This window comes from Neovison vison, chromosome 6 (assembly GCF_020171115.1).
Source record: "Neovison vison isolate M4711 chromosome 6, ASM_NN_V1, whole genome shotgun sequence".
NCBI classification, from domain to species: domain Eukaryota; kingdom Metazoa; phylum Chordata; class Mammalia; order Carnivora; family Mustelidae; genus Neogale; species Neogale vison.
The window spans coordinates 33,595,751-33,621,403 of NC_058096.1; positions in this window are offsets into that span (position 1 = coordinate 33,595,751).

Genomic DNA, 25,653 nt, shown 5'->3' on the forward strand with positions numbered 1-25,653 from the left:
CAGACCTTGAATCAAATTAAAGCCCAGTAGATTTCATTGCAATGCTGCTTTTTGTTTCATACATAAATTTACATAAAATTGAGTTACTTAAGATTTCATATCTGTTTCAATTTTCCTTCCATTCTAGACATCCTCAAATGAAAAGCGGTTTCATAGAACACTGCATTAATTGTTTCAGGAAAGGGACACAATCAACTCAGCTGTTTTCTAATTTAAGTTCAGGAGACGCTATTGTTCTTTGTGAATTTTCTCTAGTTATAAATTTATAAATTATTCACATTCCTAGTTACTAAAAGAAACATGAATAGAGTGTTATCACAAGGCAGCAAAATGATGATGGGGAAGCCTGGCTGTTCCTTTAATATTTTTAGTGATAATTTGACCTTCTATGAGGGAATCTCCCTTCCATAAAATCACTCCATAAGAATTAATAATTATAATGCTGAGTATCTTAAAGAGAGATTTTTTTTAAGTCATCTTTTGGGTTGTATTTTGTTATGACACAATTAAGTATAAGACTATAATCTCAGTGCTTTGTTAAGAAAATCTAATTTATTAAGGATACTTAAAAGTTTGGGACTAAGTAAGTTCTTAACACATTTGTAGAATGCTACATTACCCCAACTTAATGACCTACCTACAAAAGGAAAATCCAGAGATGTGGCAGTTATGGGAAGATTAACTGTCACTCTTAAAATATGATATTTTTAATTTTACCCCAATTAAATAATTGTTATATAGATAATTATAGATTTTTGTTTTAAATGGTTTATATCAATCTACTACACTAATTCTTTATGTATTCAATTGAAATTTAAACATATCCCTGTTGGGGGTGATGTTGTATAAGGAATTCACTATTTTTGGCTGTAGCCCATTTGTCATTCTTTATCATCTCAATAATTTGATCAATTTCTATATCGTATTAGGAAAAAACTATTAAAAGTTGTCAGGTATCATCAATTAATTGTTGCCATTTTTCCTATGGTAATCCCTAAATTCATTAAAATCAGTTAGTACCCAGATTTCCTATTTATTTGGTAATACAGTTCTCTCCTACAGATACATTAACCAGACATTTTCTTTCCCTTATAATAATAACATGCTTTTGAATCTTTCATATTGATGTTTAGAGACCCCTTAATTCCTTTTGACGAGATAGATACATGTCTTTTCTGTTGAAACATAACCTAAGGGAGCAAATGTTCCCTTTTTTTTTTTTATTATTATTCAAAAAGGTTAGTCTTATACGCTGCTAGCTCATTATCTGTTTCATTCCGTTCTGTCCTTCAGTTGAACTGAATAAAAGATGCTTGGAAAGATGAATCTTAAAGAGCAGAATAAGTTATCTTTTCAGGCAAATGGAATTCAGCTCACACTTTACTACAAACTCTGGAGGATGGTACAGCATCCAAATTTCAATGTGCTAAAAAGTATCTCTCAACTACGTTAAGCATTAAAAATAATTTTCAAGTAATCTAACCTCCCCACCAGCTATTACTCAGAGAGGTAGAAGAAGTATCCCGATGAACGGGGGCTGGGGAAGGAAGAATAAAGCAAAACAAAATAAATAGACCAAAAACCTCCAGTAACCGATATCGGAGGCTTACAAAAGCCCAAGGCTGAAAGTTACAGCCCGTGAACTCTTCACCTCTTCTGGCGCTCACCAGCCACCTGACCTTAAAATGCAGCAATAGAGGGCTCTGTGTTCAATGTCCTCAAACACTGTGTCTTTCTTTCCTCCTGGATTTTGATGAACTCTAAGGCAGTTTTATGTCCTATTTATCTTTGTAGCCCTGGGGCTTCACATAGTGACTTGCTCTTTATGGGCTGATGGAAGGAGGGAAAGCAAGGAGGAAACGGGGATGAATGAAAGGGGACGGGGGCGGGGGGGGGGGGGGTAGGAAGGGCCGGAAGTAGCAAATTGGCACAAGAGCCCACCTGCTTCAGAAAGTTCCTGTGAAGGTAAAATGAAAACATGAAGGTGGGCTGTCTGAGGGAAGAAAGGTTTCTAGTAAAAGTTAATGTTAGTTTTTGTGGTATGCCAAACATTTTTAAAATTATTTATGACCTTTTTGGTTTCTCACCATACCCCTATCAAGTTAGCCTTATTATCTCCATTTTCCAGATGAGAAAATCAAGTCACAGGTAGGAGAGGTAAACCTCTTAAGGTTACAGAGCTATGAAGGAACGCTAAGATTTTTTTTTTTTTTTAAAGATTTTATTTATTTATTTGACAGAGATCACAAGTAGGCAGAGAGGCAGGCAGAGAGAGAGGGGGAGCAGGCTTCCCTGCTGAGCAGAGAGCCCGATGCGGGACTCGATCCCAGGACCCTGAGATCATGACCTGAGCCGAAGGCAGAGGCTTAACCACTGAGCCACCCAGGCGCCCCAGAGCTAAGATTTTAAATCGGTCTGTCCAACTAAAGAACACAGCATTGTAAGACTTCCTCTAAGAAAGTATTGCTATTGTCTGATGTGATGCCGAGAAAATTATGTGTCCACATTAGTTTCAATGAAACTAAGTCATTGAGGTAGGAATTCATCAGTTATTTCTGTTTTCCCTTCAAACTTTCTATGATTCAGCAACAAAGAAAGAAAAAACAAGAGAGAGAAACATTTCTCCTGCCTTTGAAGCCCATCTTCATGAACTGTCTGTGGTTTTACATGTTGTTGTTTTTGTTTGTTTGTTTGTTTAGTTTAGGGAGGGGGAGAGCGTGGGGGGCGGGTGTAGAGGAAGAGGAAAAGAAAGAATCTCAAGCAGGCTCTGAGCTGGGAATGGAGTCACACAGGGCCCGTTCTCACAACCCTGAGATCATGACCTGAGTCAAAATCAAGAGTCCAGGGGTGCCTGGGTGGCTCAGTGGGTTAAAGCCTCTGCCTTCTGCTCAGGTCATGATCCCAGGGTCCTGGGATCGAGCCCTGCATCGGGCTCTCTGCTCAGCAGGGAGCCTGCTTCCTCCTCTCTCTCTGCCTGCCTCTCTGCCTACTTGTGATCTCTCTCTGTCAAATAAATAAATAAAATCTTTAAAAAAAAAAAAAATCAAGAGTCGGATGCTTAACTGACTGAGGCACCCCTGTAGTTTTAAATATTTCTTTGCTCATCCCAATGTCCCAGATGCAAGCCTGCATCATGAAATTTCTGACTTATAAGGCTTAGGGTCAATTATTATTTTTCAAATACTTAACATCATTTTTTTCCCCTAGAGTTACTGAAATGAATCTATTTGATAGCGGGTAGCTCTTTTGAAGAGGTCATTTTCTAGGTAGCAAAAGGATAGTTTTAGCACACCCTAAAGAAACTGAAAATAAATATGAACACTGTATAGTTTAGTTCTCTTATTTAACTATTTTAGGTCATATAATATGATTGTGTGGACTTGTCAGCCTTGTCCAGCATAAGATGCAAATTCACGCTTAGGTCTCTAGTTCCCAACTGCCCCCCAGCATCCCTCAGAAGGGTGTGAATGTAGTCTCCTTAGATGATAAAGGAAAGTGCTATAGCTAGATTTTCTCCATTACATTTTAATTCACAACCCAAAATCTATGTCATGGACTGTCTAATTTCAAATGCTAACATTTCCTCTGTAATGGATCATTACCAGTCCAATAGCATACTAATTCTGTATATAAACATAGGCTAAAAAATATGTGATTCCAAATACAATTCTTTGGAATTCCAGGGACCTTTGTGTCCCTACTCAAATTAATTCCTTTCTCTCTGTCCTCCAAAAGGACCATGTAACTAACTTCAAAGCTTGCATTCTTGTTTTTAAAATAGATTTGCTTATATCCATAAAAATATGGTATCTATTTTTTAATAGTTTAAGATTAATAAGAATTTATTATATTGAATAAAGCATTCACCAATTTTTCCCATTCAACATTGTGAATATATCCCATGTTCTTTTAAAATGCTCAAATTTATGCCATTGAATAATTAATTAAATTTATAAAGAAAAACTTGGTAGTCTCTCATTCCTCTTTAGCTACACACTTGTTATTTTCTTCTCATCCGTTAAATCTGTAACGTGTTTTCTATAACTCATATCCTCACCTCCAACTTACTTAATCCAACTTACTTAAACACAAGTTTTCACTGGTCACTACAGTTTTCACTAAGATGATCTATTACTTTTGTTACATGCAATGAATAAATTCACATATCATTTTACGTGACTTTCGTACATTATCACAAGTGATTATGACTCCTTTCTCGATACATTCTCTTCTGATCAGTTCCACACCTCAGATAATACAAATAGTTCGGATTTTGAACTGGATCTTTAAATAGTTGGTTCCCACCTGTTCTCTCCCTTTATTGATAATCACAGATTCCCTAGATTAGGCATCGTTTCTTGAAAGAGTCTTAGTAATTAAAAAAAAAAAAAAAGATTCTTAGTAATCCATTTGTGACCAAATTCCCAACACTCAATGCTTTACATGTTTTTTTCCCACTGTTTAGATCATCCTGTTGGCACCTTAAACATTTTTTTAAAAAGTAAATAATAGGGGGCACCTGGGTGGTTCAGCGGGTTGAAGCCTCTGCCTTCGGCTCAGAACATGATCCCAGGGCCCTGGGATCAAGCCCCACATCGGGCTCTCTGCTCAGTGGGGAAGCCTGCTTCCCTCTGTCTCTCTGCCTGCCTCTCTGCCTACTTGTGATCTCTGTCTGTCAAATAAATAAAAAAAAATCTTTTAAAAAATAAAAGTAAACAATAACCTAAAGAATAATTTAAAAATAGTAATCTATCCAAATTGTCTTCCTTTCAAAGAAATTTCTATATAAGCCTACCACTAGAGAGCACTAATTTGGATGGTAGATTCAGATGTTCTGTGAAGCTCTTTGGCCTACATCTCACATATTGGGAGAAATAGACCTGTTACCCTAACCTCAATGTATTAGACCAGAAAATATGTAAGAATTTAACAAAACTACAGGCGCTGGATCTCAGGCAAGCCACGGTGTCTAAGGTAACTGTGAAGGGCACTAAGAGCACCACTACAGGGCCGGCAGTGGTCATGGCGGCCACGTTACCAAGTCAGATTCTCTGCTTTGAAAAGCATAAACACTTGCTTAAAAAGCAGTTACCAGTACTCACATAGGATATGGGTTTTTTCAAAATGAGAAACAGCTGTACTTCCCCAAAAAGGCAAAAACAGTTAATACTACAGAATGCATACTCCTTAGCTGTTGTGTAATCTTGAAAATTACACATCTTCTTTGAGCCTCAATTTCCCTAATGGTAAAATGAAAACTATGGTACTACTTAGTTGTTTCAGATGTTGAAAACTATTATTGATTTCAAGCATGTAAGTGTTTAGCTCAGTGCTTAAATCATAATAAACTGTTATTAAGTGCTCATTCTTATTAATATTTCAGTTTGGGAAAGATAGAGAAATAATATATATTGCTCTCCTACGGTGTTGCTTATCCTTGAAAAAATATGCTAAGTGTGAAAGAGCTATGTCTCTTCTACACAGCCTTAAGAAACCATGTAAACAAGAAGTGAAATAAACAAAACAAACAGGATTTACTCTTGTGCAAATAAAAACAAGCAGATAAATGCATTTTTCAAAATAAAGACACAAACGTGATCGTATCTTTCTGTATGTAAGAGATTCCTATCACCCTTACATTTACTTGATTTATTATGTTGTATTCCTCTTTGGAGAAATAGTACTAAGTAAAAACAAATGAATCTAGAGGCAAAAAGCATTGTTGACTCTGCAATAACTGGGGCTCAGATTTGCTCTAAAAAAGAGAAAAATGATAAAACCAGTCAACCGAGCATACATTAAAAACAAAACAAAACAAAAAAACACAGAATCAATTTTCAAGAGAGTACAAGCCCCAAAGAATTAAAGTTAAAAATACTACAAAGGGGGGTAGGGTTATGGACAATGGGGAGGGTATGTGCTTTTGGGTAAATTAGAAGGGGAGGCGAACCATGAGAGACTATGGACTCTGAAAAACAATCTGAGGGGTTTGAAGTGGCGGGGGGGTGGGAGGTTGGGGTACCAGGTGGTGGGTATTATAGAGGGCACAGCTTGCATGGAGCACTGGGTGTGGTGAAAAAATAATGAATAATGTTTTTCTGAAAATAAATAAATTGGAAAAAAAATAGGGGAAAAAATGAAGCAAATAAAAATGTTCGACCTTTAAAAAAAATGTTCAAATATAGGAAACCTTAAGTCCCACCTCATATTTTGTCTTGGAAGTCCCATTTTTAACCAGGAGTATTACAACATTAGCTTCCAGGTAACCATAAAAATAATTGAAATATATGAAGGTTAAACTTTTTAGAATTCATTTTTAATTTTTAGCGACTTTGTTGAGCTACCATTTATATACAATAAATAGTACATAAAAAAAAGTTTTCAACTGAACTGGTTCAACTCCATGAAACCATCATTGCAAAGATACAGAATGTCTCCATAATCATCCCAGAGTTTCTTCATAGTTTTTCTATAGTCCATCCCTCTCTATTCCCTGACCCCAGAAAACTATTAATCTGCTTTCTACCACTCTAGACTGGTTTGCAAGTACCTTTCCTGTCTAACTCCTTTCACTCAGCATCATTATTTTTGAGGCTCATCCAATGGTGCTGCATGCAACAAAAATTTGTTCCTTTTCATTAGGGAAGAGTATTCCACTGTATTGTTATGCCATCATTTGCTTATCCATCTATCTATTGTTGTACATTTGGGTTGTTTTCAGTTTAGGGCTATTACATATAAAGCTGCAATGAGCATTTGTGACAAGTTTTTGCCTGGGCATATATTTTTAATCTTTTGTGTTAAATACCTAGGAGTGAAATAACTGGATTAAACGGTAGGTGTATATCTAAATTTTAAGGAAACTGCCCATACGGTTTTACCATATTATATTTCCACCTGCAGTGTATGAAAATTTCACTTCTTCCACATCTTTACCATGATCAGTCTTTATCAACATTCTTGAAATTGTAAATTGGTTGCAGTTTTAATTTGCATTATCTGGTCAGGATCTTCTCTGTACTTATTTTCCATCATATACCTTTAGTAAAACTTGTGATCAAAAAAAAAAGAACGGGAAAGTTGAGTGCACTGAGAAAGGGTCTGTGCTATGTGTTGTGCGCTGGCCTATGTGACTTCCCACACACACTCCCTACAGTAGGAAACAATGTGGCCAGGGTCCTGAAATCTTAGTCCTTGTTTTTCTGTACCTCCCATAACCCACTCCCTGGTTGATTGTCTTGCTAATGGCTTTAGCCAAAACTACCTGGCATCACAAGGTTTGCTTGTACTAAATGTAAACTTGTTATAGAAACTTGTGGTCATCTGACTATGTACTGATGTAATGCTCCTCCTATTTTGGTCTGCCTTATAAATGTGGAATAAAATCGGCACTGTTGGACATCATCTTCAGTGTCCCTCCTGAAAAAAAAAAATACTACAAAACTTCTCTGAGTTATTTAGTTATATTTATTGATCATGGTTATCTTTGCAAGTGTGATTTAGAACAAATAATATTCCAATCAATTCAATTTGTGGCAGAAGCTTGCTTTTGTAGGTCCTCTTTTCACATTTCATTCATTAAATTACCTCACTATTATTGGGAATTTTCTCTAAGATATCTTTTCATTGATAAGCAATATCTTTCACTATTCAGATAGAAATTTATTGAGATTATTATTTGTTTTTCATGTCAGAGCTTAGTTGCCTTGAATAATGGACATTTAAAACAACCCGGAATTATGCCAATAAAACAAAACTTTCACATAGTTTTACTAACAGATACCTCCAGAGTCAAAGAGTATATTTCTAATATATTTACATTTTGAAAATATGTATATGTGATATATGTATATAAAAATATTCTTTCTGAACAAATATTCTATTTTAAGGAAAAAAGGATATTATTGAATAATAATTACATAAATAATAAAAATACATAAATAAAAAATTACATTTCTATTTTAAAGAAAGGACCATCTCAGTAAGTCCACAATCCTTTGTTAGGTAAAGTTTAAGTCCTTTGTTAGGCAAAGTGGTCATCGCTTACATTTTTCACTGCTTACATGCTGTTATGATAACTCTGTATTATGTGTTTTCTTTTCTAATAAACAACAGTACATTGAAGAAAGAGATTATGTTCTATTTAGTAATTTGTGCCTGGTAAGCATAGCTGAGAGCTTTGTGCAAAAGTTGTGTGCCTATTTATTTTCACTTATATTTCACACTAAAATCAATTAAGGAATTTAAAAAATAGAGCCATAAAAACAGAGTTAGCACAGAGAGTTTTTAAAAAGGAAGTGGGGGGGGGGGAATTACACCAGAAAATACAAACTAAAAAGAAGTCAGAACAATACTCTTATAATTCAGAAAATTGTAGAATGAATTAAAAAATATATTTTCTAGAGTTAGGAGATGCATTTGTTATGTTGATTATTATGTAATAATTAGAAAAACATATTAGTAAATGTTCTTCACTTAAACTTCAGAAAAAAATAAAATATATTCTACCCATAGTTGTTTATTTTCTTATAAGTTACAAAACTAAAATATTAATAAATTATTTGCTAACAATAAATAAAGAACATGAGTGGAAGGTGATTAATATTATCCAGCTTCCTGCTGAACAGATTTAATATGGAGCAAATGTTGGACAAAGCACCAGTCAATGTATTATTTTAGAATTAGACTCTTCTCAGTCATCAATGTTTTCAAGCTCACCTTATGGCGTGGTTATTTTCAGCACAGCAGTAATCATTCGGAAATAGAGACATATCACTCTCCCGGCAAAAGCCGTCCCCCAAGTCCACAATTCACTCAGGCGCTTGTCCTGGTGTGCAAGGGCCTGCCTGACTGTGCGTAAGGGTGCCTCGTTGACCACCTCTCCTCTCTTCATTAACTGGCTTCAGTCACCGGACCCCTTTTACACCCTTGAATTTGCCAATCATGCTTCTAACTCACTGCATGGACATGTCCATTTCCTATGGTTTGAATTTTTTTCCTTAATATATTTGAATCTTTCATGACTTCATATAGATCTCTGCTCAAATGCTTCCTTATCTAACATAGCAGCCTGATCCACTCTCACGATATACCATACGATTAAGCCGCTTTCATCTTCATCGTAGCTCTTATTACCATTAACATATTATGCAATAACCGTTTTATGTTCTGTTTGCCCCCAGTTGAATGTTAACTGCATGACAGCATGGATTTATTTCCCAACTCTATTTGCAGCACCTAAAAAAGTTCCTGGCACATAGAGGCCAAATAAATATTTGTTGAGTGAACTGAATTAATGAATAAATGACAAGATCAACATTAAGAACTTTCTAAAGTATCAGTATTCAAAGTTAACACTTGAAAGGGAACACAAATCTCTAGATAACAGGCAGATAGAAGATGAAGATACTGCTGTTTTACCTATTAATATTGTCAAAAGATAGACAAGAAAAAATGTATACTGAGTAGCAAATACTTGAAAAATAAATTTAATTAAAAAATAAAAATTAAATTAAATCTATCTGTAGGTAATTAATTAAAATACTTCTGGGATCCTGCTAGTGGAGGCTGAAGTTATTTCACCGTGAAAATGATAATTATGCATAAATTTTTATCAACTGCTACATTAAACTATTGATATATACTGTACAATTTCATAGTCTTGAGTCACTTCCATGTCAAATTAAAATAAACCCAAGAAACTAGATTATATGATTTATATTATGTGGATGTCATTCTAATTTTGTTTAACTTCTTTTCCTTCCTACAAGGTGAGTCACTTAGTGTAAAGAGGAATTTTCCAATCATCAAACCATCACTGAAGACCAGGGAAGTGATTCCCTGACAAATATGTGATAAGTGTAGGAGTCTGATTATAAAATATTATGGTTGAAAGCACCGAAGTGATGGCATTGGCCAGCAGCCGTTAAGTCCCATAACTGAAAACCAAAAAAGGAAAAGGAAAAGAGACTATTTTGATCACTTCCTTTCTCTCTCTCTCTCTCCCCATCTCTGTCTTTGTCTCTCTCCCTCTGTCTTTCTCTTTCATTCATGCATACACGTGCACACACACACACAGACTCATTAATACATTCTGTATTTGGGTGATGCCTCCTGAAAATCAATAGCCAGACTATGCTGGAACCTGTAGGGAGCATGAAACCTGAAACACTCTCAAGTAAGTGGTCAAGTCTGCAGGAATAAAGGATGCCCTGGGGAGAAAAGGCTAACAGTAATAGGCAAGTTGCACAGTCCCCTAAGGCTGGTTTGAAAAAAAGGTCCCTTGGCTTCCTGGATTCAGCCTGTTAAGACAGCCAAAATTAGGTTGAGCCTGAATAAAAGTGAAATCCTTAGCCCTGTCATCTGCTTATAACTTTATTTCTTCTTTACATAAACGATGGATTTTCTGGGATGTTGAAAATCACAATGCATATAATCTCTTTCCTACTGCTTTTTCTCTGCTACTAAATAAAATTTAGAAGATTTACGCAATCATTGTGTGGAGGCCAAGAAAAACGAGGCTGTACCCATCTCAGGTCTAGCCCTGACATAAGTACAGCCATCTTGGCAAAGCAAAAGCTGGCACCTCGTACCCTTTTCTACCCGCTCCCCTCCCCTCGTTAGTATGTGTGACATTCCTCAGCCACCCCTGGCTGCCCTAGAAGAAAAACAAATAGTTATCTTGCAGAGATCACAATCCTGCAAGAGAGGAGTCTCCCTTGGTTTACAAATGTCCTAACAATAGCCCAATTTCCAGAGGCAAATAACTCAGTTCCCCAAGACCTAATGTTGCCCTCCCCACCATAAAACTGAAGGAGGCTGAGGCAGAAGGAAATGTAAATAAAGTTAAATTTCTTCTAAACCTAAATCTCACTAACAAGGACACTTGATAGGAGAAATGTGAAACTTTATCTCTAACTTCCAAGATAGTGTCAGCAATCATTCCCAACCATATGACCCGCTGATACACATCTAAAGGGTCTCATGAGAAGATTTTTATTACTAGTAATAAATAACCTTTCTCCCAACAATAGTTAGCCCCTCAAGGTCCTGGAGACCTTGCTTCCCAAAATTCCTTAGAGACTAACATCATCTCCTTTGTCCTCACCCACCGCCGAGTCCACCCCTACCCTGTCTTTAAAAACTCTGACATAGTCTGGTTCGGGGTCCAAGTCCCTACTCTGCTGTGTCGGGTATACTTGGGCCCAAGCTTAAGCTTGCTGAATAAACCCTCGTGTGTTTACATCGGCACTGGCTCCTTGGTGGTTTCTCAGACGCAAAAACTCGGGCATAACAATTGAAGGAGCCTTCCTTGGCTTCCATTACCAAACGAAAAATACCTTCTTCTATAAATTTGAGCCCACAGAGAAAACACAAATAGAGCCACATGAAAAAAACATTGCGAGTTTAAATATTATAATTAAGAATAATTTGCTTCACAGTTCATATGAACCAGGTATTGCTTTAATACTTTTTAGCTATTAAGTAATTTGTTCATTTTCAAAAAATATTGATTAATTAAATTAATTTAATGTAAAAGTCAAATTTAATTCAAATCTCTCTATTTTTTTAGTCACACACATATAAGATATATATGAACAGATATAGACAGAGTTACACATGTATAGGCAGATATTTATTTTATAGGCATGCGATATTTTAAAAGAAAATAATGTTAAACATGATAAACTATGCCTAAGTTGTATTTAAAATGCTAATTTAAAAAGAAAGGCATAAGGACACCTGCGTGGCTCAGTCAGTTAAGCTTCCGCTTTTGGCTCAGGTCATGATCATGGGGTCTTGGGATGGAGCCCCCCATCAGGCTTCCTGCTCATCAGGGAGCCTGCTCATCCCTCCCACTTGGGGTCTCTTTTGCTTCTCCCTCACTATCTCTCTCTCTCTCTCAAATAAATAAATAAAATATTTTAAAAAATAAAAAATAAAAAGAAAGGCATATAATTATAGCAAATATAGGTAAGTCCTCCCAAGTAAATTAACCCAGGATAGAGAAAAAGACAGATAATATATGATACAGATTTTTCCAATTTACAGGTAATATAGTCAATACAAAGGAAATGATGTAAATTGCTCATGGTCAAAGGGCAGAAACAGAATTGATACCCAGCCAGTTTCTTTCCACTTAAAAAGACTCAGGAAACGAAGACAGAACTGTAGATTCGAGATAAATGTTCCCAAGATCTCAAAACAACAAAATAGTTGCTACAGAAAACTACAAAGTAATATAAAGAATAGTAAAAATTTTATTTGCATTATAGAGAAATTTTAAAGGACATTTGCTTTTTGGAAAAGTAGCAATCTGGGCATGGAAAGAGTACTTAGTGATTTTAAAAATGTAATTTTGAAATATATTATCAGCAATAGTAATAAGAGCAAAATGAGAACCAGACTATAAAAATAACATGTTTAAAAAAAAACCACAAAACTGTGAAAAGATGAGGAACTAGGAAAATGGAGGTAACATAACAGTAATGAGATAAATAAAATGGAAGGCAGAGGCTACAGATACAGGTATATTTAGATATATATTTACAGGTATATTTAGACACATATTTACACACATATTTAAATATATGTCTAAATATATTTAGACACATATTTAGTTTAAGGTAACTGAAAAAAAATAGAAAAATGTGCATTTATTCCAAGTCATGAGATAAAATTTAAAACAGAGAAATGTTAACAGCAAAGGAAAATATACGATTGTGACAAATATAGGAAAATTCCAAATAACACTACTCCAGGTTACAGAAAAAGATGCTATTTTAAATTCGTGTTTGAGATTTCTACTTTGTTAGAAAACAACAACAAAAGGTATTCCAAAAAAAATTAATGACCAATTTCACTTATGAATATAAATGAAAGTAACAAAAAATATTTTCAAAAATATCCAAGATTATAAGAAAATAAAATATATGAAGTCCAAATAATATTTATTCTAAGATTATATGTTATGATGCATAATTAAATGACTTTCTGGAGGAAGAGTTGAAGGGAAGAAAATGGATATAGATCAAGCAACAGATGCTGAAATATCATTTGATATCATTAAACATGTTACAGAGGAGGGAAAAAGTAAATTGGTGAGTTAAAGGCTCTTAATAATTGTATTGAATCTATCTGAAATCATCAGCATAGATGAACTATTACACCTGAATTTTCAAATATATACAAGTCTGGCAGAAGATATAATATAGATAAAATGTCAAGAGAAAGAGAGTCTACACTATACCCAAGGAATTTTTTTTTTTTTTTATTTTCATACTCTACTGGCCAAAAGATGCCTGTGTAGGAGAGGGATTCCCCTTATTTATTTCCACCATCCGTTTCTCTACTCTCTAGAATGTTTACTATTGGTTTTCCTGGATGAATCTCTCAAAATTTCTGGTTTTATTTCAAAGCATGTGTTTTCCTTTATATTCTGGGAGATGCCCTCGATTTTGTCTTCCAGCTTCTCTTCTGGTTTTGTCTTTGCTTCTAACAGTCAAACTTTTAAATTTCCAGTATCCACTTCTTAGGCACGAATTTTGTTCTCTTTTCGCAATAGCAGTCTGCCATTACTGAATGTATGTTTGATCCACAGGTGGTCCACCCTCACTCACCTCTAACCTCAACTTCATCGATGTGAAAACCCCTAATCAAATGTAATCTAAGAAATTTCTTTCTAACTGCTCCATCCATTAAACTGCTACTCATCTTCCCACACTGATTCCCAGGCATCATGAAAGGAACCGATTCTCCTTCATTCCCACACTTGACATTCTGGGCTTCTCATTGGACTCAAAACTCTTCAGTGATCTTTCCCTCCAAATGTGTCCTATCAACTCCTCTCCACTACCATTTCCTCCTGTCCCAGATGCTTTGAACATGTTAGGTATCATGACTCTACCATTTCATCAGTAAGGTAAATAAATATTGGCATTTCATTCCAGAAGCCTGAGTGAAAGACTGTACAGCTACTTTATTTTGTTGTTGTTTTGGGGTATGGCGACATATTATTGACTACTCCTACTTATAAAACCAGATTCTTGTCACAGATTTGAGTGTCCTTTAAAGAGAGAAATTTCTGAAAGGTGGATCTCGTTTTTCTTTTCCAAAGTAGAGATTGAAGCAAAAATAAAAGAGGTGGGGTGTGGGGTTGTGTGGGAAGGATGCAAAGAAAAAGGAAAGAATCTTGAGCAACATAGGTGGCTATTTGGGAGATTGAAGGGATTAGAGCTACAGTCAAGTGGAGGAAGCAGACACTCAGAGCTAGAGGACCAGGACAAATACAATCCTCCCTTATCCCATCAAGATTCCCAAGAGAAAGGAGAACAGCTTTCCTACAGTAAGTCAAGTGGAATTCTTGTCAATTTTATGTGACTCTTGACAGGGTTACTCAAAGTGATTATTATGTTAATAAACATAACCTCTGTTCTCTCAAGATAAAAGCCTAATCATAAATCCAACCTTCTTGTATCTGCAATTCTATGCTCCTTCCCTAAGGGTACGATGTTTTCTCCAAAATACCAAATCTCACTAAAAAACAACAAACAGAATCAAAAGGAAGAAAAAAATAAAACCCTCCACTTAATTTAAACAGTACAGCTGCACAACACTCAGACCAAAGCTATGAAACATTGGGTCAAATGGCTTTTTTCTTTGCATCTCACACTGGTGTTGACATTGAGCCCTTGAAAAGACAGGTCTTGTTGGCCAGCTGGATGTACCTCATTGATAATTAAATTACATCTCAATGTGTAAAATAACGTTTCAGATGACTCATCTGAATGGAAAAGGAAATACTTCATCCACAAGGCCCACACACTTCCGTGGTCACCCTTGGCCCCCAGTCTCTATATTCGTTGACACTAACCACACCCGTGACCTCCAACTATTTGCCTCTAATATCAGTTACTCAATTACTTATATGTATGTTGTGAAGCTTATAATACATAATTCCAGAATGCTCTTTAAAATGTAAATCCTGGTACTACTACACCAGTGATAAGAGAATACCTACACTTCCTCCTATTAATAACAAATTATTATCATCATAATAATACACATTTATTAAGTATGTTACTATGTTGTAGCATTCCCTTAAGTACTTTATATAAATTATTACATTTAACCTTCTTCCTACTACATGTGGTTCGTATCATTTTACAAATTAAGAATTTGTAAAATTCAGTTCAGAAAGTTTAGTTTTCTGAAAGTCTTAAACTAGAAAGTCCTTAAGGTTCCCTCTGTTTGCTTCTAGTAAATTGTCTATTAATCATTAAGCAAAACTACCGACTAGTCTCTACTCAATAGGGTGTGTGCAGTATTTTTTTTAATAGGAAAGTAAGAATACTGTATCACTTACTTCTTGGAGCATCCTTCTCTCTGGCACCATACAAATCCTCTTTTCAGTAGGGTCTAGTTAAAATATTAAATGGCTGTATATTGCTTTCAGGATAAGGAAAAATTTATTTCTTAGCAATGCTCTCAGAATTCAAGAAAATCTTGCTCTGGGTATCACTCTAGTTCCTCACAAACAGTTTCCTACTTCTCCTCCCTTTTCCTTTAAGATGTTGCATTTCTTTCACGTCTTAAACATGGTGGTGATAGATACCTTTATTTTAATGTATTGCTGTCTTGTATCTTTTTCCTCCAGTAAACTGTAGCTTTGTCAGCATTGACATCTGGAGTCCTGAGATACTTTAGAGTTAAACTGTGTGTAACTTTATCAATGCAAAATATTTCTCAGTTATATAGAAGGCAGACTGCTTCACGGTATATGGAGTTCTTAGCTTTGGTAAACATTTCTTTACTGATCTTCCTTTTATGCTAACTTTCTCAAGCAGTGTATGAGAGCTTCCATTTCTTTAGGTATTGTCAGACTTCAAAGTGTTTGCCAACCTAAAGGATAAAATCATACCTAATTATTGCTTAATGTGCACTTCTTGATTGCTATTGTGTTGGACATTGTTTCATATATTTATAGTCCATTTGTTTTTTATGCTCTGAATTTGCTGGAATGTCCTTCCAAGTTTCTGCAGGTCTTGCTTGTTTTCATTTATTAGTTCTTAGCACAAATGGCATCACTTTTAGAGAGGCCATCAGAGATCATCCTATATGTGATTTCTAATTACTTTCTCAACTCCCTGAAAACAATGTAACACTGATCGCAATCCATAACAATGCCTTGTGTGATTGTTATTTGTTTAGTGGCACTGTTTTTCAAAACTCAAATCAATGTGCTCCAATGTGCTCCAAGTTCTATCCATTCATGCTGTACCCCAGTGACAAAAAGGACCTCACACAAAATATGTGTTAAATAAGTCCTTGATGAACGAATGAGTTAATTACAGAACAGTTACATGATAAATATAAAAAATTTCCACTAGAACATAATTTTCAGGAAAACAGAGGCTTTGTTCTATTCACTGTTGGCCTGAAACTGATAGTAGGTATTCAGTATGTATTTGATGTATTTGTGGAATTGAATTGTCTTTTGGTTGCTCAGAATTTGCTTTTTTTTAGCTGCTGTTTTTTTATCCATATCATAGTCAAAATTGCTAAAGAAAATATAAATAGAAACAGTATTATGGTTTCCGATTAACATAAACATCTGGTGTTAGTTACATCACACACACACAGACACACGTTTTATCTCAGCAAAATAGAATTTGAAGTCTAATCTAAATCACAGTAAAAATTTTCCTTTAAATACATAAATTAGAAAAAAGGAAAAGTCAATATTAATATATTAAGTATGCTTTAGTAGATAATTGAGCAGGATTATAAGAATCATCTCTAGAGCCTTCCTAGACATTATAAATAACTCCATAATTTTGGCAAGTGCATAATACAGCTCACAAATGAGTTGACACTTTGCAGGTAGCAATTATGGCCTTAGGTAGGAAGTTTAAATGTTTACTTTCCTTTTTATTCATCACGAAGGGGAAAAGGTCTTCCCATAAGTAAAAAAGATAATGATGTTTACACAAAGATTATAAAGAGCCATATTTCTTTGAAAGACTGCCTGAAATCCTCACTAAAGATCAAAACACTTCTACAAAGCACATCTGAATAACGTGTGATCTGAAGATGGAGGGAGTCCTACCATCTAATCTCCGCTGGTAATAACAGAGCTTTGCCAAATATTGCTCATTCTTCTTTTTATTTATTTTTTTAAGCAGTTACTTTAGAGCAAAGAACGTTGATGATACCCCTTCCTGTAGACAAAGAAGAGGAGCGGATCAAACGGGCATCATTATTTGTTTATGTTGGCTTGCATGTATAAATACGTTTCTTATTGTTTAGCTAAGTCCATATGTGTCACAGTTGTATACTTTTGAATAAACCCGTGACTTGGCTACAGCTTCCACAGGCACAGGCTTTATTACAGAGGACGATTTTGTGAATTGGAAAATAAACTACGTGGAAAAAAATTTAACTTATTCTGCTCAGCTGACCTAGAGTAGGAAACCAGCGACACTCAGTTCTTGCTAAGGCATCTCACATTCTTCTCCCAGGATAGCAGAATAGATTAAGCATCCCCCCAAGGCGATGTCAGGAGCACAAAATTGCAAATGGAAACTGCCCCCCCCCCCGCACACACACACACACAAAATTCTTTGGAAGCCTTGGTTTACCATTTGTACTTCTGCTTCCATCTCTGGAACACATGTGTGTTTAGATGCACACATGTCCAAACCCAGAGCCAAGAGGTAAAGAAAGTCACCCTGCTCATGAAGAAAGGATACTGCCATGGACAAGGTAAAAAGTATGGATACAGACCTGGAAGATGAAAGAAATTGGGTCTTCCGGTGTTTTGACCATTTCTTCCTATAACTTTCTCCAGTGTTATTTTTCACAATATTAACATGAGTTAGGTCAGAAAGCATATTCAGAGAGTTTAGATGTCTCATTGTCAGAGGCATGGGTCTTAATACCTACATTAGAATTCTACTTACTACTACAGCCTGGGTGTTTGTGCCCAACCCCCAAATTAGTATGTTGAAATCCTAATGATCGATATGATGGTATGAGGAGATATAGCCTTCGGGAGATACTTAGAGCATAAGGATGCCTAGAGCATGAATAAAACTTGTGCCCTTATAAGAGAAGATCCACAGAACCTCCAGCCCCTTCCACCATCTGAGGACACTCTTCCCTTATGGAAGAGTGCCCTCACCCAGCCACAGACACCCTGATCTTGGATTTTCAGCCTTCAGAACTTAGAAATAAATTTCTATTGTTTATAAGCCATCAGTCTGTAGAATTCTATTGGAACAGCCCGAACAGACTAAGACATCTACCTTAAGAATATAATAGATTATATAGAATAAACGTTTCAATTTTAATTGCTCTAAGCTTTACTGGTTATAAATCCTTTTTCAGTCACATGAATAAGCTATTACAGGCTAGTAAGTGCTTGAGAAGTGTGCTAATATAAACATTATCATTAGAGCAAAGGGGATTCAGATTAAAGATTGAATCATTATACAATTGATTTAATAAGCTGCTTTGTAGAAAAATGTGATGACAATTTTCACTTTACCAGAGTTTAATGATTGTATCTAATATTGTAATCTTACTTATAGGAAAATGTGTGGCAGGAGGCTCTAAGACATGCACCGTTTTCTGTATTTTTCCATGTAGATAGTAATCTCTAAATGGCTACATATCTATTAGGCTGAAATCCTCTTTGATACGTACTCTAGAACTAAGACTCCTAATTCAAAGACTATGACATCACTAACTATGTGATGTAGTCATCAATATTAACACCAGCCTAAAACCTGAAACAAAGTTAAAGAAACATCTGATTTTAACTAATATATTATTTAATGTGTTTGTAGAAAAGAAAACATTTTCCCAATGTAAGTGTCCTTGAACTGAAATTCCAAATACTGTAGTCAGGTGAAGCTTACGCATAGTGCTTGCATTCATTGTCTCTGAAATTATATAGGGGAAGAGAATCAAACATTCACACAAAAATGTGTAAAGTGCATTATTCCAAAATATGTATATTAAAGTACATTTTAGTAGAAAAACTCTGAATTTCAATGTTGCTTTATACATTTTTATCAAATTTTTTGAACATACAAAAGGCCAGTATTCTTTCTTTTGGTTCAGAAACTGAGATAGGGAATGAAAGTAATTGGATGAGATTGTCAGTGTAATAATACATATTATAATCCATGTGTTAGTTGAGTCCTCATTTTTTTTTTTAAAGATTTTATTTATTTATTTGACAGAGAGAAATCACAAGTAGACGGAGAGGCAGGCAGAGAGAGAGGGAAGCAGGCTCCTCGCTGGCTCCTCACTGAGCAGAGAGCCCGATGCGGGACTCGATCCCAGGACCCTGAGATCATGACCTGAGCCGAAGGCAGCGGCTTAACCCACTGAGCCACCCAGGCGCCCAAGTCCTCATTTAACTTACATAAAAAGCATCTCTCACATGGAATAATCTTTGAGTCAGTCAATGTATGATTGGAGCCAAAATATTATGTATTCTTCCTTTGAAACTACATATGGGATACTGAAGACAGGGAGGACGAGAAAACCAATTTCCTGGTAAAATATTAGTAATTGTGTTAAGCAATTTAAGCCAATTTAAATGAGGTAGGTAAAAAATCATCATAATTATGATGATGAGGTAGGTATGACTACTCAGGAAAAGACACTTAGTAACATAAAAAGATCACTGTAACATTTTGTGAAAAAGTAGTACACAATCTCTAACAAATAAAATACACAATACAAAGAAGAAAACCATTTTGTATTATATAAAAGCAATCAAATTCATTATAAAATTCAAAAATCTAAGCATCGAGAACCCTCCCCAATATTCTAGACTCATTACTTACACTTTCCTTGCCCCCCAGTCATGCATTGTGTGCATACACACACACATACTATAACGAGGTTACATTAAATAAATTCATTTGCTTTGCTCTTTCTCATCTCTGCAGTTTTCCCACGCCAATCACACTGCCAAGCACACTTTTTCTCCTTGACCTCATCTCTTCCATTCCTTTTGAATTCTAATCACTTTTGAGGATTTTTTTTTTAATGGATAATATTTTCCTCCTTTTCTTTCCTTCCTTCCTTCTTTCTCTCTCTTCCTTTCTTCTTTCTTTCTTTCTTTCCTACTTCTGATGATTAAATGAGTTAACACATGTAAAACAGAATGATGATTAGGACATATAAATGGCAATACACAGTATTACCAATTTTACTACTTATCCTCCAGCTATCTTTCCAAATATCACTTCCATCTTCCAAACTCTTCTGGCTCTTCTAGCCGTGAGTTTTATGTGTCAAATATGCATCTATGTACCTGTCATATGTATCTTACCACATTACAGTTGTAGATCTATTATCTGTAAACCCTCCCTACTGGTCTATAACCTCACAAAGAAATACTCCTACATGTTCTTATCTTATTTAGCAACTGTCAAAAAAGAGAAAAATAATAGGAAAGAAATAAAAACACAAGCATAATATTACATGAATAGGTGCATGCCAAAAGATTATATGGACTGTATACCAAATTCTTCCTAAAAATCCTTGAAAACTGCCCACTATTTTTCTAAAAGTGAGATAAAAAACATTTTAACTTCATTAAAAAGAGAGACCTAAATTTTATCAAGCAAATGGGGGGAAAGGTAACCAAATTATTAAGGATGAGTATATGGATACACATTTGGAAAAAATAATAAAAATGTTTTCGGTTTCAATAGCATATTTACCATCTGTATTAGTCAGGGTTCTCCAGACAAATAGAACCGATAGTATGTGCGTTTGTATGTAAGTATGTGTGTGTGTGTGCGCGCGTGCGCACGTGTATATACACAGAAGAGGAAAGAGGGAGAGAGAACTGGCCCACGTAATTATGAAGGCTGAAATATCCCAGTATTGGCAGTTGCCAAGTGGAAATCCAAGACAGTGGATGGTTTAGTTTCAGTCTGAAAGCCAGAGAGGCTTACAACACACAAAAAGCTCATCTACCAGTTTGAGTCCTAAAGCTGAACAGAACCAGTGCTTTTCCTTTCAACTCAAGGAGGTCAGGCAGAAGTTTCCTATACTTGGGGGAGGGTTGGCATTTTGTTCTCTTCAGCCCGTCAGCTGACTGGGTGAAACCCATCCACATTAGGGAGAGCAATCTGCTCTACAGTCGGCTATTGATTTAAATGTTCAACTCAATCAGTAATACCTTCGCAGAAACACCCATAGTAATGTTTAACCAAATATCTGGGAACCTATGACCCAGTCAAGTTGACACATAAAATTAATCATCCTGTCAACTATGTAAATTCTGTCATATCAATATCATTTGGAATTTGCTTCCTAGCTGTGCTTCCCATGGCAACTACTTAAATCTTAATTTTGGGGGGTGTCAATGTACAGGTTTTTTTAGGCCTTTAGTATATACTTCTTCAGAATTCTTGTATCTCTAACATTTATGGTAAGATTTAACAATATTTATTTTACTCCTACTATTTGCTAGCATTACATTGAGCACATTTTCATTTTAAAGATTTTTATTTATTTATTTGACTGAGGTCACAAGTAGGCATAGAGGCAGGCAGAGAGAGAGGAGGAAGCTCCCTGCTGAGCAGAGAGCCCAATATGGGGCTCGATCCCAGGACCCTGAGATCATGACCTGAGCCAAAGGCAGGGGCTTAACCCACTGAGCCAGCCAGACACCCCACATTTTCATTTTATAATCTGATGTGATCCAAGTAACGCTGCAAGGTTTATTTCTATCCTTCTAAAACAGGACCGACCCATAGACTTAATTACTCTTCCATACATAGTATTTATCATATAATGGAGCATTACTAAATATGAAAAGAAGCAACTCTATGATAACCAAGAGGGACAATAAAACAACAACAACAACAACAACAAAGCCTTTCATTGCATTTTTGGACACAAATGCTATCCAGGTATCTTAATTTCCTGGCTGTTAAGCCTGTGAGAACTTAATCCTCCAACTGAATGCTTTCCAACTAGTTTGTCCTAAGGCACAAGAAGTGGATTCTTGTCATGGCCCTAGACATGGCCACTCAAGGCAGCAATTCTCAATCTTGACTGCACTCACAATCATATGAAGGACTGCCTTTTTTTTTTTTTTTAAATGGTGATATTGAGTAACATTCCCAGATATTCTACTTTCACTGCTTTTGTTTGAAGTTCGGGCAAAGAAAATTTTAAAAGCTCTCCAGGAATTTCTGGTGCACAGCCAAGATTAAGAAACACTGAACTGGATGGATCAAACTGCTCAAAATAGTAAATGAGAGAAGAGAAGCTCCAGTTTTCAAATTCTTGTAGTATGAACTTTTCTAAGCCTTGGTCATCAGATATTTAGATTAATTCACAATCTTGACAAAACATTTTACCCTTTTTTGAATTCCAAGTATTTGCTTTTGTTTCTACACTTACAGCAGCAGAAAGAATAGATCAAAATTAACAGCATGTTTTCAGATTATGTTGACCTTGTTTTAGTCAAAACTTTTACTAAGAAACACAGACTAAACTTTTGTAAAAAAATATCAGAAACTGGTAAACTAAATATCTATTCTTCCATTATTCAAGACTTTCCAAATACATATGATTCCAAGCTTGTAAAGACATATTTAATGGTTAAAATTAGACAAATTTTCAGTTAAAATTCACACTAAATCAGGCAAATCATGTACACATGGTCATCAAAATAGCCACATATTATGAAAGTCATTTGTGCTTGAGACTTTTACAAGTATCCACTTTTTAAAATCCATATAAATTCTGGGATACCTGGGTAGCTCAGTGGGTTAAGCCTCTGCCTTCGGTTCAGGTCATGATCTCAGGGTCCTGGGATCGAGGCCCAGGGAACCTGCTTCCCCCACTCTGACTGCTGCTCTGCCTACTTGTGATCTCATTCTCTCTGTGTCAAATAAATAAATAAAATATTTTTTAAAATAAATAAATAAATATAATAAAAAATAAAATCCACATAAATTCAAAAGTGATTGTCCCTAAGGCATAAGAATATAATGATGCTATGTTCGTTTTAGAAGAGGGTTTTTTTTTTCATTAATACTCTTTACTTGTTACAGATTTGTGTTACATATTTAAATTAGTCAAGATTCTCCAGAGAAAAATAATCAGTAGGGTGAGCTTGTCTGTATATAAAGGGAGAGGGGGATGCAGAAAGAAAGAGATTTTAAGGAATTGGTTCAAATGGCTGTGGAGGCTCCTAAGTTCACAATTTTCAGAACTGGCCAGCAGACTGAAGAACCAGAGAAGATTTAATGCTGTAGCTCAAGTTTGAGCTACAAGCTCGTTTGCTGGCAGCCTGCCAGCAGAATTCCCTCTTCCTTGAGAGACATCAGTGTTTTCCTTTCAAGAACTTCAACTGATTAGATAAGGCCCACCCACATTAAGGAGGATAATCTGGTTTATTCAAAATATACTGAATTTAATGTAATTTTATCTAAAGTGGTATTTCAGTGCTATATTTATACTAGTGTTATACAAATATCTGAGTACTGTGGCTTACCCAAATTTATACATAAAAGCTAAGATTAAAAGTGAGGCTTGAATTAATTTTGTTGTCTCCATTAGCCCCTTGACCAATTCTTTAGGTTCATTCACTTCAAAACATAAGCAACAGAGAAATCCAGTTGGAAAAGAGATGAGATGCCCAGAATAAATCCTCTTGCCCTCAGTCCCTAACCCTGGAGAATCAGTGGTTTATTTTATTTTATTATTTTATTTTTATTTTATTTTTGTTGTGTTATTATTAATTAGAATAATCCTTTGCTATATTTTGCTGATATAAGCAAAAACTTCAAGTGATATAATCAATCGTTTCCCTTGCCTTATATTCTAAATGTTTGAGTCCAATAAATATCATAAGCAAAGCAGTTCCAACCAAATACTTGGTGACCTCTTATGAGTTATAAAACAGTTTTCAAAAATCTGTAAAAAAGCAAACAAAAATGAATCATTATAATAATTTTAAGCTTCATGTGACTATAAAATATAAAGGTGCTTATAAAGCACTCAGACCACTGCATGGCAAAAAATAAGCTCACAATAAATGATACACAATAAATCATAATTTTGATTACTACTCGATCTTTCTGTTTGCAAAGCAAGCAGGTAATAGAATAAGGATGAGAATCAGCTGTCTATATGAATGCCTACCTTTATCTAAACCCATGCCCTTATACCTTTCAAAGTCTTAAAATGGAGAACCCCACTTAAATATAATACCAAAATGTTCAAAACACATGAACAACAACAAATCATCAAAATAAACCTAATATCCCTTTCAGAAAAAGGAATTAACTTCTGAATAATGTGTCCCCAACTTCAATCTGTGTTTTGCAATTATATTTCTTGTCGTTAGAGAGACCAGTTCACAATAACATAGTCACATGACTCTAACCTGTCAGTGTGATATGCCATCAAAAGCGAGACAAAAGTCTACTTAGGGAGAAGTTGGGTAAAGAGCTCTTTAGGCTGACCTTTTGTTGATAAGTTGATGATGTTCTCATTAGCAGCAACCCTGCTGTTTGCCCTCAATAAAAGATAACACCCTGCTGTCAGCTCAATTTCCATTTTTGTGATTTAATGACACAATTATATTAAAGATATTTTTTCAAATGGATTAGGGTTTAAGCAAAGATAAAAATGTTTTTATAAATTTTCATTCTGTGTTCCCCAAAACCAAACAATATTTTTCACAATGTGTGATGATATAGAATAAAGCTGACAAAGGGGGGTCCAATATCCAAGTGACACTTTTTAATATGCTTGTTGCTAAAGACAACAATGTGTTGCTAAACTCTCCATTGCACATATTTTAGTAACTTTTATCTATGTAGTGTAGCTAACATTATTTCCCATAGAAGTATCATTTCAGTTTCTTTCTACTATGAAAAATATTACATCTCTGTTTTTTGAAACATGAGTAATTCTTTTTATAATTAAATTAATTATGGATGTTGCAGGAGTTTGGTCATGAGATTTATTTTCTGAAAGGAAGTCTATCATTGTGGCAAGAAGAAAGATTAAAATCTGGCAGATCTTTGTTTAAATTTTGACTTCACAATTTATAAGATATGTGACCTTGAAGAAGTTATAATCTTACCTGGAACAATATTAGTTGTTTCATTCAATTAAATAGTGAATGGAAAATTAGATAATAAATATAAAGCACATGGGTTCATGATAACTGTTGCCAAAGCATAGGCTATTTAACTTGGGACCTCCAAAGCGTTAATGAAAGAGTACACTAAGGAAGGTGTTTCTTGTATTGTTGAATCTGTGATCTTGATATGAAATACTTAAATTATCTATAAATTATGATACATAATTCTGTGGCAAATATTTAGGTTTTTTTATCTTCATTATGGTTCAAATTTATGTCAATAAAATACTATTGGGATATTTCTTAATTGCATTGGCCTATTTGTTTGTGAGAAGAAAGACATTAAGGAAAACCAGAAGGAAAAATAAGTAAATATCGAACACATATGGAAGAACATTGCAGTCCCTCCGGTTTTAAAATAAAAAGGGAGCCATTATTAGCCTGCCCTCCCACCGCACACACACACCTGCACAGAGACATGAGAATTTAGAGAAGAATCAGCAGACCTGTGCTGG